The sequence below is a fragment of the Rhinopithecus bieti genome, unplaced genomic scaffold (assembly GCF_001698545.2).
Source record: "Rhinopithecus bieti isolate Rb0 unplaced genomic scaffold, ASM169854v2 scaffold_6907, whole genome shotgun sequence".
Classification (NCBI taxonomy): domain Eukaryota; kingdom Metazoa; phylum Chordata; class Mammalia; order Primates; family Cercopithecidae; genus Rhinopithecus; species Rhinopithecus bieti.
In genome coordinates, this window is record NW_016805647.1 from 4,246,850 (window position 1) to 4,251,980 (window position 5,131).

The 5,131-nt window shown below is 42.1% G+C and overlaps 1 long non-coding RNA gene across 1 annotated transcript in view; it reads left to right on the forward strand.

Moving 5' to 3' along the window:
* The first annotated feature begins 210 nt into the window (after positions 1 to 210).
* Positions 211 to 5,131, forward strand: part of LOC108530331 (uncharacterized) — a 23,242-nt gene continuing 18,321 nt past the window's right edge. The window contains exons 1-2 of the long non-coding RNA XR_001885802.1: positions 211 to 319; positions 1,160 to 1,268. This is a non-coding gene — a long non-coding RNA (uncharacterized LOC108530331). The remainder of the gene's footprint in view (positions 320 to 1,159; positions 1,269 to 5,131) is intronic.

Below are 5,131 nucleotides of genomic sequence, written 5' to 3' on the forward strand. Positions count from 1 at the left end.
AAAGCAACTGAAGAAATAATGAAGGGATCTCCCCTCACTATCTTCATTCCACATTCTGTGGAAGCATTTCTAATTTCACACCATACTCAGCATTATTCAGTTAGCAAGCTGACCCCTTATGAAGTTCTATTTCTTTCTGCACCTCATATTACACTCTCTAAGGGCAATAATCTAAAAACCTTCTCCTGTTCTGCCTCTACTTTCAGATGAAATGCCATGACTTTAACTGATCAACTTCTCTCTCCTAGCATGAACCTGCAAGAAACTTCCCTTACTGATGTTGTTGTTGTTTGATTTACAGATGGATATTACTTGGCGGGTGAGTCTGGAACTTATCATACAGGTTGTGCTATCATATCTGTAGCTGAAGAAATAGAAAGTGCTTATCTTTCGAAGCAACCTCAGCTCAACAAACAATTGATAGCATTAATTAGCAGAATAACTGCTAATGCACAGATAGCAGATAGCCTTTGGAGTAGCTCATGACTTTGAAATTCTACAAAGAGGGTTCTTAGCCTCTCCTGGTCGGTCCATAAAAATGGGCACCCCGTGTTGCAGTTATTAAAAGCCGTATTATTACCCAGATCACTAGCTATTATTACATTCCCAGGTCACTCCAAATAAGATACTCCAAAAAAAAAAAAAGGAAATCAACTAGTTAATAAAGCAGCAAAGAGGACTGCTTACAGACATCTAGGCAAGAAAGACAATCTATATTAACTTTTAAAGAAGTCCCTGAATTTGACATAAAATTAACTCAATCCAGAGCTTCCCAATAAAAAAATTGGGAAACAAAGGAGGAAACGTACTCCCCCAAACATGAACTATAGTATGGACCAAACAACTTGCCTATACATCCTACTGAATCACAGTTATCATTTTTGACCTATGTTCATGATTTAACTAGCTAGAATCCTGATAAGATAGGTGCTGGGGACAATGATGTTATTGGAAACCTTCTCTGACTACAGCTCATAAGGTATACAGTTGCTGCCATATCTGCCCAAAATATAATCCAGGGAAACCTTTATATAGTTCTCATGGATATTTTTCTTTACCTGAAGTCCCCCTTCTGGGTATGGTAATTAGATTTTATTTGGTTACTCTCATCACAAGGATACAAGTATGTGCTAATTTGGTTTGTATGTTTTCTTACTAGGTAGAAGCATTTTCATGTGGAAGAGCAACAACCTTAGCAGTAAATAAAATGCTCCTGGAAAACATTATTCCAACTTAAGGAGTCCCTCTAGAACCTGATAGCGACAGAGGTACTCATTTCACTGGATACATTATTCAGTCAATATGTAAGATCTGGCCAATTCTTCAACATTTCCCTTGTGCATATTACCCTCAGTCATCTGGGTTACTAAAACACACAAATGAAATAATCAAAACTCAATCAGCAAAATTAACCAAGTCTTTTAAAATTTATTGGACAAAAGCTTTTCCATTGGTTTTGCTTAAGCTAACCTAAGATCCACACCTTTTTGTAAACATCAGTTATCTCCAATTGAGATAATAACAGGTACACCTATAAAACTATCCCCAGGAGGCTGGGCGCAGTGGCTCACGCCTGTAATCCCAGTACTTTGGGAGGCCGAGGCAGGCAGATCATGAGGTCAGGAGATTGAGACCATCTTAACATGGTGAAACTCCATCTCTACTAAAATTACAAAAAAATTAGCCAGGCATGGTGGCGGGTGCCTGTAGTCCCAGCTACTTGGGAGGCTGAGGCAGGAGAATGACATGAACCCAGAAGGCGGAGCTTGCAGTGAGCTGAGATCGTGCCAGTGCACTCCAGCCCGGGCGACAGAGCGAGGCTCCATCTCAAAAAAAAAAACAAAACAAAACAAAACAACTACCCCAGGAAATTATGAATCCATAATGCTAAAAGAGACACGTTACATTACTGCAGTGGCCTTATGAGACAACTAAAATTGCAAATTGGTAAAAGATTCTTTTGTATTGAACTCCCAGTAAATGAAGTACATAAAACCCATGGACTTCAGCCAGGAGATTTTGTCTATTGGAAACATTATCTTCTAAAGGATTCCTTTCAACTGAAATGAAAAGTCTCTGTCAGGTATTTCTTACTAACCTTGTGCTATAAAATTAGAAGGCATGAACTCATGGATTCACATTTCTCATCGAATGGCCTATTTTACTGAAAGGTGATCTTTGACTTGTCAAGTTTACACGAGGCTGAGAAAAGACAACATCTGAGGTAGATAGCTCTTCCAAGATGCCAGACCAGAACTGTATCTAAATGAATGCTTAGGCCTATCTACTAGTGACCATTGTCACCATTGCTTCAATAATCTGGTTAATCATTATTTATTTATTTATTTATTTATTTTATTTTTTGAGATGGAGTCTCAAGCTCTCTCCCAGTCTGGAGTGCAGTGGCACCATCTCGGCTCACGGCAAGCTCTGCCTCCTGGGTTCACACCATTCTCCTGCCTCAGCCTCCTGAGTAGCTGGGACTACAGGCACCTTCCACCACGTCTGGCTAATTTTTTGTATTTTTAGTAGAGATGGGTTTCACCGTGTTAGCCAGGATGATCTCGTTCTCCTGACCTCGTGATCCACCCGCCTTGGCCTCTCAAAGTGCTGGGATTACAGGCGTGAGCCACCGCGCCCGGCCAATCATTATTATTTTACGTGACAAAGAAAATTTCTTCCCTTGTTCATTCTACTCTGTTGAGATAAGTATTGTTTCAGGACTTTAGTGGGTAGTTTGGTTAGGAAGAATGAATTTTATTTTTTTCCTTATGGTTGTTTCTTTTTCTCTCTGCTTGGAATGGTATGATAACCTTTGATTAAACTATCCCAGATTATTGTTACTGAAGGAAACCTGTCTGGCTGTTGGATCTGCCATATGATTACAAGATCTATTCATGACCAACATATGCCATTAGTAATATCCGTCACTTATTTTTCGGATGTCCCTAATGCCATTACATATTTAGACTGATTTCTTTCTAGGCTAACTTTCCCAGTTCATGATACTTCAGTTTCTATATCTTGTCAAAAACTATTTACTATCATATCTACTTGGAAAGAATTTGATCCTGGCTCTCCTTGTTCCATTCTACATTGGATTAAGAAATGCATTACAGGCTGGGTACGGTGGCTCATGCCTGTAATCCCAGCACTTTGGGAGGCCGAGGTGGGTGGATCACCAGAGGTCAGGAGTTCGAGACCAGCCTGGACAACATGGTGAAACCCCATCTCTACTAAAAATACAAAAATTAGACAGGCATGGTGGCCTGTGCCTGTAATCCCAGCTACCTAGGAGCCTGAGGTACAAGAATCGCTGGAACGCAAGAGACAGAGGTTGCTGTAAGTCGAGATGGTGCCATTGCACTCCAGCCTGAGTGAGACTCCGTCTCAAAAAAAAAAATCCTGGTCTGCCAGTATCTCCCTCTTATTTCATGTCTTGCAATGAGTTCTGGCAAATATATAAAAAGGGAAATCTCTGGTTTGACTTGCTGCTCTCTACTCTTTCTGTTAATGAGGCTATTAACAAATATACCCTGAGGGCCATCATATTCCAGCCTGGGGGACAAGAGCAAGACTTCGTCTCAAAAACAACAACAACAACAACAACAAAAAATACACCCTGAGGGGAATTACTTACGCTCCCTCAGGTTATGTGTTTGTATGTGGTATCAAGACTGATTTGCCTAAACAAGGTAGTTTGGTTGAGCATACCCTGGCCTCAATAGTTGGCAAAGAAAGGACATATGCTCATTAGGTTATTTTGTTACTCTTTTATCGTTACATAAAAATATGAAGGAGCCAAGCATGGTGACTGAAGGGGTGGCCTGCCCCTCCACACCTGTGGGCGTTTCTCGAGACTTGAGAAAAGAAATGAGACACAGAGACAAAGTATAGAGAAAGAAAAAAGTGGGCCCAGGGGACTGCCGCTCAGCATACAGAGGACCCACGCCGGCACAGTCTCTGAGTTCCCTCAGTATTTATTGATCATTATCTTTACCATCTTAGAAAAAGGGAAGTGGCCGGATAATAGGATCATCATAGGGAGAAGGTCAGCAGTAAGACATATAAATAAAGATCACTGTGACATAAGTTTAAGGAAAAGTGCTGTGCCTTGATATGCATATGTAAACATCTCCATAAACCTTTTAGTGCATAAAGAGCAGCATTGCCCTAGCAAGTCCCACCTTTCGCCCTAAGGTGGTTTTCTCCTTTCTCAGTAAACAGAACATACACCGAGATGTTCCATTGCCCAGGGACGGGCAGGAGACAGATGCTTTTCTCTATCTCAACTGCCAAGAGGCCTTCTTTCCTCTTATACTAGTCCTCTTCAGCACAGACCCTTCACGGGTGTCAGGTTGGGGATGATCAGGTCTTTCCCTTCCCACGAGGCCGTATTTCAGACTATCACATGGGGAGAAACCTTGGACAATACCTAGCTTTCCTAGGCAGAGGTCCCTGCGACCTTTGGCAGTGTACGTGTCCATGGGTACTTGAGATTAAGACAATGGTGATAACTTTTCACAAGCATACTGCCTTCAGGCACTTGTTTAACAAAGCACACCCTGCACGGCCCGAAATCCATTAAACCTTGAGTCACCACAGCACATGTCTCTTGCAAGGACAAGGTTGGGGGTAGGGTCACAGATTAATAGCATCTCAAATACAGAACAAAATGGAGTCTCTTATGTCTATTTCTTTCCGTATAGACACAGTAACAATCTGATCTTTCTTTTCCCCACAGTGACTCATGCCTGTAATCCTAGCACTTTGGGAAGCTGGGGTGGGAGGATCACTCGATGTCAGGAGTTCAAGACCAGCCTGGGCAATATGTAGGGACCCCCATATATATGGACCCCCCTTTCTCTATTACAGAGATAAGAGGACTATGTTAGCAGAATATTAAAATAATTTAGGTCGGCCGGGCGCGGTGGCTCAAGCCTGTAATCCTAGCACTTTGGGAGGCCGAGACGGGTGGATCACGTGGTCAGGAGATCAAGACCATCCTGGCTAACACAGTGAAACCCCGTCTGTACTAAAAAAACACAAAAAAACTAGCCAGGTGAGGTGGCAGGCACCTGTAATCCCAGCTACTCGGGAGGCTGAGGCAGGAGAATGGCGTAAACCCGGG